This window comes from Sardina pilchardus, chromosome 8 (genome assembly GCF_963854185.1).
Source record: "Sardina pilchardus chromosome 8, fSarPil1.1, whole genome shotgun sequence".
Taxonomy (NCBI): domain Eukaryota; kingdom Metazoa; phylum Chordata; class Actinopteri; order Clupeiformes; family Clupeidae; genus Sardina; species Sardina pilchardus.
In genome coordinates this window covers 10,673,838-10,685,757 of record NC_085001.1, presented here as the reverse complement: position 1 = coordinate 10,685,757, position 11,920 = coordinate 10,673,838, and positions in this window count along the sequence as shown.

Sequence of the window (11,920 nt, the reverse complement as noted above, 5' to 3'; positions counted from 1 at the left end):
ACTGACAGGGAGGCAACATCAACCACCTTCCTCTATGATCAGTGTAACTGGCTTGGCTACATCAGATATGATAGCAACGCGAACGTGTGAAAACAAAATAGACCAGTATTCTAAACTATTTTAGCGAACGGAGCGCCTAAATTACGCGCTCGGTTTAGCCTGCCTGTGAAACGCATGATTGTTTGAAGTGCGTGTGGTTCTTTGAGAGGGGAATCGATGTAAGTTACTTTGATTTCAATTGGAAGTTGTAAACTACGTGATGCGTTTACGTCTACGTTTAAAAAGCATACATAATTGTGTGTAGTCCTATCCAAAAAAATCCAGCTTCAAAACCTTGCTAATCGAGCAAATGATTGTTTGGCCAAAAGTGAGCCTATTCCGACCGAGAAAAGGTGCGTTCAGATCAGGCAAGCATAGGTAGGCTAGAAGTTTGTTGTAATCCTGTTGCTTTGCATTTTCATTTCGGTTCAAAATGAGCAACGTAGAATCCACACAACACCTCTCAACTTCAAAGAAAAAGTCCACCGGGACCGTTCGCTTCTACTGTATGTGTATAGAACGGTGTAGTGATGCACTTTTTGACATGTCAGTTTGTTTGCATCACTGGCTAGATGTAAAACTGCATTTCGTTACTGGTATTTCGCTTGTGCAATGACAGTTAAGTTGAATATTTGAATCTAAAAAAAAAAAAAAATCCATGGCATGACCTCTTCCTGACCAGTGACCCTCATTGAAAAGTCATACTGTATGGAACTGACAGAGGTTTTTGTTTTGTTTTTACAAACATAACAATAATAAAAAGAACATGTCATGCTGATACCTTTTGCTCTTCTCGATTTTAGGGAAGTTTCATACCGATGCTAAAGATTTTGTGGCTGGTGCTACAAATCTTATAGTTACATCTGGCCCTTTGAGGGCAACCATTGTGCTGATGTGGCCCTCGGTGAAAATGAGTTTGACACCCCTGTTCTAGTCCTTGCAGGCCATTGGCCGGTGACATGACGATAACGAAACTTAAGCAGCAACGAAACGAAAGCAGCAGCCGCTATCGCTTCTGTTTTGGAAGATGTTAAAGGCCAGTTTTCTTTGAAAACAGAACAAAAACTTGCCCTGGAACAGTTCATACAGCAGAAGGACGTGTTTGCGATTCTACCGACCAGCTTTGGTAGGCTAAAAGTTTAATTGACCAACTAGCCCCGCTCGTGGCAATCTCGTACGAAGTCATTTGAACAATGCACATTGATCACGCCTCTTTTGCAGTAGAATCAAAGCGCATCTTCCCCAGACTAATGTTCAATCTTGAAAGATTGAGCTTAGTATGGTGAAAACCAGACTACCTACAATGGCCTCGGTGACACAAAGCAAATTCTCAATCAATCTCTTGAATCAGCGTTTTTCTGGCAAATTCCTCTGTCAACAAATATTTTGAAAGACCCATCTTAATTCATTTTAAAAGAAAATACACGTCTATGTTATTTACTGGCTGAATCAATGAAGCCATTGTGTGTGTACACTAGGTCCACTATTTCATCTTCTGTCTGTGACTGAATAAAGCCCATCACATTTTGGATCAGATCTTAGTCATTTAATACAGAGGGAGACTGATGATGTTTTCCCCCATTATTAACAAACCAAGCATTTCAATACGAAATGTTCCTTACGCTTAAGTAGATTCATATTGTTGACATTTTACGTTCACTGTTCATCATTTATTGCCTCAAATTGACTCTCTACTGTATGTCTCCTACAGATTATTAATGAAGTGCGCAGGTTCCGGGTGGAGTATGGAGGAGACCCAGACCTTCAGCCTGTCAGAAGCTATGAGAGCACTCTTCTAGTGAAGCTTATGGCCTGGATTGCCTCACATATCAACAAACGGGTGAGAAGTCCATTCACATACTGTAGGCCTAGCCATTCACAAGGTCTACAGAAAGAAGCAATTCACAGGCCTTCTCTTGGTCCTTGGTTAAAGTTATGGAATCTGTAATCCAGCTCACTCTTCATATACAGTATTAACAACATTAACTTTTGCCGGAATCAAAGTATCCCTTTACAGTTTTTTTCAATCGCTAACAAGCGTTTGTCCATTCATTTGACACATTTTCAAAACTCTAAACACAGACTCCCACCTACAAAACACAATTGGCCAAATTGATAATTTTCCTCTCAAAAGCACATCCCATGTTCTTACACCACATTTTGTTACATATACACTAACTCGTCATTTCTCTGCACACACTAACTTTACCAAAACACTGGAAACCTGACTCAAAATGAAGTTATTTTGTCAAAGAATGAAACTTATTTTCACTTCACAAGATACATGCAGTCAATCAGAGTACACTAGGTTTCAAAATACTGGCTACTGTTCACATTACAAAAACTGCATAGACTTTTATGTTTCAGTTTTACAGGTATTTGCATGCAATCCAGCATTTTTACACAAAATTTCTTGTTTGGGAACTGTATGTCTAGATGTAATGTTCACATTCAAATGCATTCCAGTAAAAAGCAAATCTTTTTTTTTTACTGTTCACTAGGCCAACAGGAGGTGCAGTATACTGTAAATACTGTTTACAGTAGACTATGATAGAACAGAAAAAGTCTTACAGCATTGCAGTGAACAAAATATCCATGAAACACAAGAGCATTCTGAACAAAGAAACAACAGCAAAAAGCCCAGATAAAAAGGGGGGGAACAAAAAAAAAAGCACAATATTACTGTGTCTAATCTCTGCACCTGCTCCTCTCAGTGCTCCTGCACCTCTCACTGCATCTCTCACTGGGCCTGCTCTTCTCCCTGGGCCCCTTACTCTTACTCTTCCCCGTCCAGACATTACACTATTTGTCTTTTTCTGTTTCTGCTTCCAAAAACATCACCTCCTCTTTTTACTGTGTAAGTTTCAATGTAATAGAGAGAAGTAACCCCTGCCACTGAGTCTAAGATAGACTGGAATCAGCTGTGGCTGGCCCAATTTACCCAACATAAATCATCTGTGTGTCAATTATTCGATTGTTTGTTTATTATCAGCTGAGATATATTGCTTTTGAATTGATAACATTGCAGAAGGAGAGGTTTTTCTACTGTATCTAAGGTTTGGAATATTGTTTTAACTATTGTGGGATGTTGTGTGTTAACATTCGAAAATAATACAAAAACGATCCATTGTTTTGTTGGGAGGTATAGTTTGTCTGTTAAGAAAATATAAGCATTGTGAAAATGTATTCACTGACTGCATACTGTGTGAAAACAACATGAAATGTGTGAATGGTATGGCCACAAAAGACCGATGCTGTGCTAACTGTGTTTAGAGTTTTGAAAATGTGTCAACTGAATGGACAAACGCTTGTTAGCGATTGAAAAAAACTTAATGCTCTATGAAACATTATAATTTCCTCTCACTACCATTGTTGCTGTTATTTTGGAAAAATGACATCTAATCTGAAAAATATCTTGCCCTCTCTCCCAGTGTCAGTAAATCAAATCATTGTTCATGTGGGAGATCAAATGACCAGACCCACTCAGAGCACATCAAATAAGATTTTAAAGCAATTGTCTTTGGTCTGCGTCTGTGTGCCAGGGTCACGTTGGTGTTACTGATAACTTTAATGGCCTCTGACATCAGTCTTTTTATGGCAAAGATGGGATCCACCCAAGTGTTCTGGGTACACAAATACTTGCTGAAAATAGGCAACTCTACCTCAGTCATGAACCAGTAAAGATGGAAAGTCCACACACTCAGATCTGTGCAATATTTTCATATTCATTTTCATTTCATTTCATTTTTCATTTCATATCTGCATTTTAAATCTGAAGGTCATAGACCTTCCTCAGGCAGAGTAGTTCCTACAGCCCTTCCCAAAAAACATAATCAAGTGATGGTACAACATGCATCAGCAAGGGTTCGTGAAAAGACTACATCACTCCTATGCATCCCTGTTCTGGCTTCTAGTAACTGAGTTGATTGCATAGTTCTGCAATCATAGTCTATCAATCTCTAAATGTTCCAACATGCAGTTTTAAGAGTTTTTTTTTTTGACAGGGAAAATGTATATAATACTTTTGGTGATAGCATCAGAGGACATCATCCATTCATCTATCATGTCATCTTCAGTGATTAACAACTAACCAATGAATAGATGAATTGTTGCAGCATTCCTTTAAGTCTAGACGCGCTTGCTTAATCACACCAATATTGACATGTCTGTCTGTTGCGACAAGGGTTGCAATTCCCATTACAGTTTTTGCCCGTTGCTTGAACACTATAGACCCATGCTTAGACTAAAGTAACACAACTTTAAGTTTTGTTGCCATATCTCAAACACCTATACCTATACCTTAAACAAAAGTGCTGCTTTGCACTTTAGTTACAATTCTGCAACACACTTACTCCTTTATGCAACACACTTGGTCCTGCATACTACTCTCTATGTCATACATAGACACTTCGGTCAAAAATGAAATCTCAGAGTACCATTTGTTAAACACATGTATCCAAAACACAAAACACATCGGGTAATTGCAACCACTCAAATACACACCTGAACGCACTTACTTGCAAAACTGAACACCAATCAGGCATCTACAAAAAGCCCATTCGTTTAGCCATTGGAAATGGTGATGTGAATGGTATATTTCCCAGTGTTGTGTCATTGTTTCCTTGTGTGTAGAGTTTTGGCACAATGAGTGAAGTTTTTCTAAGTGTATTCAAGCAAATATGTTTTAGATAAAGTAGACTAGTGTATTCCTCCTGATTTGCAAGTGTATGTATATGATGCAAGTGTGTTTGTCACCAGAGTTACATTTCGACAAAGGATTGTTGGGTTTTGATTGCAGAGTTTAGGTACTGATAGAAGAGTTTCAATTTGACATACATGTGAAAGGTTTATTTCCTAGTGTTGTGTTATGTTCACTAGTGTGTAGAGTTTTGGTACGGTAAGCGAAGTTTTGCAAAATGTGTTCAAGCAACGGGCAAAAACTGTAATTCACATAACTTCAACTCCCATTCATTCACATAACAAATCTCCTATGGAAATGTACTGGTAATGTTCCGCCCTTTGCAACCCTAGTAGCTTCTTCTAGTTATCCACTGAATAAAAAGACTATGTGAAAATGGTAGGTGCTAAGTAAGCTTAGACATTTTACCCCTTTATTAACTGATGACTTGACATTGTTGAGGTTTTTATCTATTAACTATACCCTTGAAATAAATGTGTTGAAAATAACACAACTTGAGTTGTTTTTCCAACACATCTCTATGTCCAGTTAGGGCCAACACAATTAGTTTGTCTTGTTTCTAAGACATTGCTTTTGTTATACTGTTTACACTCTTACAACAAATGTGTTGAAGATAGTACAACTTGTTTTAACACATCTCTATGTCCAGATACACTATATTGACAAAATTATTGGGTCACCTGCCTTCCCTATGCATCCCTGTTCTGGCTTCTAGTAACTGAGTTGATTGCATAGTTCTGCAATCATAGTCTATCAATCTCTAAATGTTCCAACATGCAGTTTTAAGAGTTTTAAGAGTCAAGACCAAACTATTTGCCATTTTACCAAAGGTTTAAAGCACATTGAATTGTCTTTTGTGTACTGAATGTACTATAAGTAAGATTGCTTTGCCTTGCCTTGCCATTCTACTAGTTTGGGAGTCAGATGGTGGTCCTTTGCTCACGTCAAGACCTGCTGGGTAGCGCTTGTCGACACCTGTTTCTCTGTCCGCTTGACGAAAGCGGAAGGATCCGGAAGAGCCTAGTGAGGGCACGTCAAGCGCAGCGGCATCGTCAGCAGGTGCCGCGCGTCACCCTGCGTGTGCTGGCCAGCTACCGCACGCTGCTCTGCCTGCTGCTGGTGTACGTCCTGGGCTGCGCGCTCTGCTCGAGCCCCCTGCTCCTGTGCGGCCTGGTGGTGGTGATGCTGCTGGCTGTGCTGGATCCCCTGAGTCCCAAGTTGTCCCGCTGGAGCAGGAAGTACAAGCACGTGCTCCAGGTGGCGCCACGACTGCGGGTTTGATTTCAAATGAGGGAAGCATGTTTTGGGCACGTTTATGAACTCTTTGGGCTTCAAATGTTGGTTCTTTAAAAACTGTGGTTTAATTGATATGGACATACTGACACTGGTTCTCCCCCTGTCGGAGAGTGCTGGGTACTAGCGGGGTCAAAGGGGATGATCAAGTTTATTTAAGCACACCTACATGGGTTCAAAGGTCAAATCGCCACATCTCACACTGAAGAAGAGTGTTAACCCGAAACGTTTGTGAGGCGATTAAAAAGTATTTTCAAATGAGGGAAGCAACAATAAACTAAGATCATTATTTTGTTTTAAATCAATGAAATGATGTGTAATTAATTAAGAAATGTATAGCTGTACAGTACATAAGTGTTTCTCTCACTCCCTCCCTCAAGTCCTGTTCCCCAGAGATAGATATACAGGGAAGGTGTAAAGGGCAGGGCACACAGGAATATGGAAGAAGAAGAAAAGAGGTAACAGGAGGGGATCAGTACACTGCATAGACCACTAGGACCACTGGACATGGCATGTGAAATTAGAAATAATCTTTGTATAATGACAAAAATGTAAAAATCACCACCTCTTAAGCTGGGTTCATCTTTTTCAGCCTTTTTTGCAACTCTTTTTTGCAAATTGTATACTGATCCATTGGAGCCCCAATACATTATTGTATAAATTACCTGTAACTTGCTATTTGTGTCTTACTGGATTCAAATAAGCTTAAAAGATGTGTTCACTACCATGCATCACAGGGTAGATGTTTCCCTCTGATTCTTTAACAATCTAAAGGGTGAATCTGAGTGTACCAACGAAGGAGATAGTAGCACATAATTGGACTTTTTGTTCTCACAGACTGATAATAAAGGGTCTCTTTTTATAGTCTTCTTATAGGCCATGAATTCAAAATGGTGTAACCCTAGGCGTTTTTGAGAAAATGTTGTCAAACATGGTATATTTTGGAAGTTCAAAGTCTCCTGAATATGAATCTACTGTATGACTGTAAAGATCCTGTCTGGTCTTGTTTTCCCTGTCTGGTGTATTTCCATCATGTCTGCTCCTCTTGTGTCTTCCTGATTTCTTTGTTTACTTCCTGTGTCTTGTTCCATGTGCTCCTTAGTTTACCCTCTCCATGTGCTCCTGTTTTCTTCTTGTCTCCGCCCCTCAACTGTCTCATTAGTCCTGTTAATCCTTTATTAAGTTTGCAAGTTTATTGTTTCAGTGTGTCAACTATGTCTCATTCCCCTGTGTATTTAAGTCCTATGTCTTCCCTCAGTCTTTGTCAGTCATTTGTTGTGTAGTCTAGTCTAGTCTTACGTAGTGTTGATGGTCCTCTGGGTTTTGTTGAAAGTAAAGATGATTGGTTTGCCTCGTCTCGTCTCATCTTGCTTTACACCTGGGTCCACACTCTCTCCTTCCAACAACCGTGACAATAACATTGAAATAACAATCTCAGTTTTTCACAATTGTTATTGAAACAATATGTCTAGCCTGTTGGTCATAGGTGAGACACTACAGTTCAATTGGGTAACATTTTAAACTTACTTATACATTAGATACAAAACCTTTACAAGGATAATTTTGGATATCTCTTTTCATTATTCATGAAATAAAATGCTGTCAGTAGTCTTAAAATATTGGTTGTCGACAAAATGTTATATCATTCAAGCGATGATATTGTAGAAGGAGGGAGAGAAATTGAACCGTGGAAAGGTCTCATAGTAAAGATTCACTGATCATATACTGTAATTACATATAACTGCTTAACTAAATTGCTTAAAGGGATAGTTCGGGTTTTAAGACACGAAGTTATATGGGTTCCCCGTCAGCAACGTTGTGCATCAGCACTGACTTACCCCGCAACAGCGTCCTGTGAGCCGAGATCCAGCCGGTTTTTGATGCTGAAGAAAGTAGTCCGGCAAGTTTCTGGGGTCACGAAAGTAAAGTGTTTTTCTTCTCAAAACCATATGCGTTCAAAAGAGTGATATATTTGCACCACAAACACGTTGTCCAGGAAAAATTCAAACCTCGTTATCACTTACTTATTTTTCGCGATTCCTATCACTGCGCGCTACTGACAGCTGGACAACGTTTTTGTGGTGCAAATATATCACTCTTTTGAACGCATATGGTTTTGAGAAGAAAAACACTTTACTTTCGTGACCCCAGAAACCTGCTGAAGAAAATAGTCCCGCATCAAAAACGATCCAAAACCGGCTGGATCTCGGCTCACAGGACGCTGTCGGGGGGTAAGTCAGTGCTGATGCACAACGTTGCTGACAGGGAACCCATATAACTTTGTGTCTTAAAACCCGAACTATCCCTTTAAACCTAAAGATTGCTTTTTGCATTAAGAATGTTTGCTTAAAAACTTAAAATGTTTCTATTTAAGCAAAAAGATTGAGTGTTATGCATCAATGAAATGTGCTTTGAACAAGTGTAAGAAAAAAGGCATATATTGAACAGAACATATCAGAGAGAAATTACCCCCAAAAGAGAACAACCCCCTTTAAAGCTCTCTTCTCTTCTCTACACTCCGGACTTCACAGATCGTGAGGCAGAAGCCATCGAGTCATACAGTCATTTTGTATTGAACTCAATAAAGTCAGAACCCTAACCTTTGGTGACAGGTTTTGTTAAAGCAACACTAAAGCACTTTTCCTCTGTTGCACACACGCTATTTGTTTATCCAGGAAATAACAGACAAGGTAGAAAATGTTGCATGATTTTATGAAAGTATGATGTATTGCAATATCGAAGCAAGTCAAATTTGTTTCTGATGTCTCATTTAATCGAACTACAGATACACTACCCCACTTCGTAAAGTTACATTGTGCGGTTATAGCCGATAAAGGGGCACTAAGTGAAAACAGAAGCGCCGTTCACCCTGTTACGAGTTGATGAACCGCTGAAATGAGTTTGGAAACATTATTTTAAGGTACGAAAAAATCTTTAGTGTTGCTGTAAAAGACTGTTAAAAGAGAGAGAAGATCAAAGTCCTTGCAATTGAGGTGTCAGCCTACAGTACCAGGGTGTCCGCACGGTAGTAGCCTGAAAGGTAGTAAAAAGAATCCACCAAAATGAAGGTAGTAAAAGATAACAAACGCAATTTGGTTTAAGCCAGTCATGGGGAACGTCCGGGAAGCATTTTGCACTGTCTTACTGGAATGGCATTATCGCTATCAAGCTGCACAGTGGATCGAACATTCGCCAGCAGCAGCTTCACCATTTTTGTTGTTTTACAATGCCAGCAGCACTACACAGATTGCGGCAAATCATGCCAACTTAAGGCCAGCTATCGTCACACCACCTCAGCAGCAAGCCAGTGCGACCAGCACCACCATGGCAGCGATAGCCAGACAGCAGACCTTGCCATCACCAACATCAGCCCTCATGGGCTGAGGTTCTCTGGTATTAATGTGTATGGTTGTTAAGTGTCATTTGTTTTTAAGAAGTAGCAAGGTTATTATTCACCTTATTAGGGCTGAATGCTATTGTTAGGATAACTCAAGGGTAAGGGTTAGGGTAAGGACAGATGAAACTCAACTCAACACAAAAAAAACCATAATGGACAATGACTATACTGTTAAAGAAATTATTGTTATTATCATTGTTAAGTACATTTTGGAGTGTCACAGTTATCTTGCCAATATTTTCTGTGTACGGGCACTGCTGATTCAAAGAGTATTCTTGCCAACATTGTTCTTGTTTACGTCAAAGGAAACAGATGTACCTGCAAAAGCAGGATATGGTTTATAGGACGAATAATGACAAGGCCGCTTCTTCTAATAAAAGATTTACCCTGAGTTTCAAAAGACAGAGACTGTTTAGCAGGGAGGGGGAATCCTCCTGTCTGAACGCTCTCTCCTCTCGGCCAGAGTTAAAACATACTACTTGTTGTGGTTCTTGTGTCTTAAAATCTTAAATACTTGGAAGATTTTCCTAACAGATGATCAGAACTAAACATTAGTGTACCAATGATATACCTAATACCTCAACCCCCTCATACCCATCCTTCATCACAACAGAAATCCCATCCCTATGACTGCACTACCATCGCCTATTGCGATTGTGGGTATGGCTGGTCAGGCTATTTTAAAATATGGTTTGAACTTAAAATCTGCAATCTACTCAAATCAGAAGTGCAATAAAGCATCACTGCCTGTGGACAACACCAGGAAGGATAGCTGCTTCTTCGGGCCTCGCTCCACAAAGCATGAGCATCCAGTCCTGGCCTTTCTGGAGTTCACCCACAAGATCTAGTGCTCTGGGAAAAAGCCCTGTCTGCTTGCACTCCATAAGGCTGATGAAAGTAGAGGAGGTGGTTGTTGTGCCCACCTTGCCAGCCACACAGGGTCAGCAGTAAAGCTAAATTATTGCTCCCCGAGAGGGCTTGGCACAGGCTGTGTCAGTTACAATTTCAAGACATGAAATGCTTCAGAAATGTTTGCTAAGTTCAGGCACAGATATTTTCATTGTTTTAAGCCATGCTCATGCATGTGAGTGGAACGGATGCCAGCTAGTTACAGTAGCTGTGCTTGTCCAACGTTAGTTAACCTCACTCCCCGACGCCTCAAGAGTGCTGCTGGCATGAAAGCTAGTAGCCTGGGCTTTTAGCTGGAAAGTTAGCGTGCTCGACTCCCGATCCGAGGTGCTGCTGTTTCGCAGGTTCGAATCCGGGCGTGTGCTAGGCTGGATCACGGTGGTTCCACACAACGCAGGTTACATGAGCAGTCATGCCGAGCTCTCACCATCCTCAGGTGTTGTCCTGGCAGCCACTAAGCAGACTGTGGCGCCTCTGCAAGCCTGCACTAGACAGACAGAGTGTGTTTTCCGGCAGATAACTTATTGTGGCACTGTGACACCTCAGCCTCTACTCCCTAGCCTCACCCCTATAATTCAATACAATATTTGCCCATTTTAGTACCTCATCATTGCACTCCTATTCTGAGACAGGAAATAATGAAACACACCAGCCACCCAATTCCTACACAAGAAAGACTGAGGGTGTTTTACAGTATAATGCTTTATTGTGGCAAGAGTTGAAAACTGAGCATATCTGTCTAAGTGCCAGCTGGGCTTTGTGCAATACCTTTGCCCACATATTGGTAATGATCTATGCTTTCAACTTCACACACATGACTGGCACACAGCATGTGTGTCACATCTTGTCTCAGTATCTAATGCTGTGGTTCTCAAACTATTTCTGTCGTTCCCAAACTTTGGAGTTGGGAAATTCCCAGCATCGGTGTAACAGGATGGACTGTGGACATGAGGTGTAATAATGGGACCAGTGCTTTGGGGGGGCCAGTGCATTCAGACAGGAAGTGCCTAGGCCATTAGGGTAGAAGAAGAGAGCCATATCTAAAGGTGCCAACGATGGCCCGCCCCCTCTTTGGTCTTCTTTGTGTTCTGTGGGTAAGGTGGATGGCGTGCAGTTGATTGTGTTTGTTTGTTATTGTACTATGTGTTGTGCTGTTAATTTGAGTTTCTTAGTGGCTGACATCAAGTGAATTGAGTTTACAACAACAGAATCTGACTGAATGTGGATGTTTTGTGTTTGCTCTAAGTAACTTAGTCAGTGTGTTAGCCAACTGTATTAGTATGTGTTTGAGTTGGCATTGTGGTATTTGACTCTTGATTTTGTGTGTCTGTGGAATATACTGTATTTTAAGTCCCAGTCAGGGCGGCCGACCTGTGCTGAGACTCTGCTCGCCATCTACCTTTCCCAAGTGGCTCAGCCCGCGGTCCAGTATAATTCTGCCAATCGGAACTGTGGTAATATTGAGTTTTATTCATTAATTGAAAAGTAAAGACGTGTTGCTATAATTCAATAAATTAACATTTTATCCTATTAATTAAGTATAAACCGATGAACTGATGGTTTAAGGACCACTGGCTGTAGCA